We start from the raw sequence: 1704 nt of genomic DNA, 5'->3' as shown, positions 1-1704 counted from the left end.
CCACCCCTAGCGATGGGCATGGTTTCGATTTTAAAAAATTCAAACTGCATCCACTTTAGAATTCGTTTTGTTGTTTCAAATTCAATTTTTTAAAAAATTCAATTTTAAAATTAGATTTTTGTATTTGAGGCATGAGTATTATTTGTATCTTTTTTATGTGATTCAATGGTTTCTATTGAATTGTTAAAAAATTTTAGTAGATTATTTTCCATTGGATGTTACTTTGAATTTTGTGCCTTTTGATTGATTTTAGATAGTATTCTGATGAAGAATTAATGAAAAAGCGCATGAAGAAGCAAAGGAGGCTCATGTGTACACATCACTGGAGTAGAAAAGGAGATCGTCCACACATACGACTAAAAAAGCTTAAACAAAGACCATTTCCCTCTGGATGCCTGGCACTAAATGCCATGACCCGACGTTAAGTGTCCAAAACTTCGTAATTTGTGCCTCAATTTAGGAGACCTGTGCGCTAAACACTCAGCCACTGACATTTAGTGTCCAATCCCATATTTCACGTGCAACCCTTGCTACCTGGGTGGCGCTAAACGCGCAGTACCTGGCATTTAGCGCCAAGTGCATGCACAAGAATGGGGACCACATATTATAATGCAACAAATCAACAAGGATTGTGGATATTTGATTTTGTAAATTACATGACTATTAGAAAAGATCTCTTAGGATTTTATTTAAGTTTTAAATCAATTTTAATTAGGACTATTTTTGAGATCCGCCCATGCGGGGACGTCTCTTCTCCTAATTTTCATTCCGCACTTTTTACACTTTTCTCTGCTAGAATTTTTTATACCATGAGCAACTAAAACCTCAATTGTTAAGGTTAGGAGCTCTGTTTACTTGAATAGATTAATAAATATTTGTTCTTCTACTCTTGATTAATGCTTTGATTATTGTTTTCGTTCTTCATCCTAAGAATTGGTGATTATTGAAAAATAACTCTAATTCAACTTGAATTCTATTTGAGTCTTGAAAAAGTTATATCATTAGAATTACAGTTTGAAACCAATCTCTCATAATTCCTAATTATCTAGACTTAGTGTAGTACGTGACATATAACTGCATTATGCTTTTGGGTTCTTAGGGTTGTGTGGTATATAAATCGAAATTTGAACTTCACCTTCTAATACAATTTAGTGATCAAGGGATTGATGGTTGGGTGCATTAGAGGAGATTAGATTGCCTAGGAATAGGAATTTAATCACCTGCGATTTGCCATAAACATAATCATTGAACAATCAAAATAGTTGATATTGAATATTAATCCGGGCATTTAAACATCTCCAAAACTTTAACTCCATTCTCATGCCGTTTTCTCAACTGTTTATTGTTTGCTTTGTTAATTCATTGCTTTTTATGCTATTTGACAATCAAAACCCTCATTTCAACTTGTCTAACTAGCACAACTAGTCGATAATTGCTTGCTTAGTCCGTTAATTCTCGTGGAATCGACACTCACTCACCGTGAGTTATTACTTGGTATGACCTGATGCATTTGTTGGTAAATTGTGATTTGTAAATTCAGCACCAATATCAAAAGTCGGGTTTTAAATTCAATTTTTCTAAAAATATTGTTTTAGGTTTTCAAAACATATTTTTGTATCGAAAGTCCGATTTTAAATCCGATACTTTATAAACCAGTTTTAGAACCAGATTTTTAACCAAAAATTTATTTTAAAATTAATTTTT

Source organism: Arachis hypogaea, chromosome 12 (assembly GCF_003086295.3).
Source record: "Arachis hypogaea cultivar Tifrunner chromosome 12, arahy.Tifrunner.gnm2.J5K5, whole genome shotgun sequence".
Classification (NCBI taxonomy): Eukaryota; Viridiplantae; Streptophyta; class Magnoliopsida; order Fabales; family Fabaceae; genus Arachis; species Arachis hypogaea.
The sequence above is the reverse complement of the archived record's forward strand: the minus strand, read 5'-3'. Positions refer to the sequence as shown.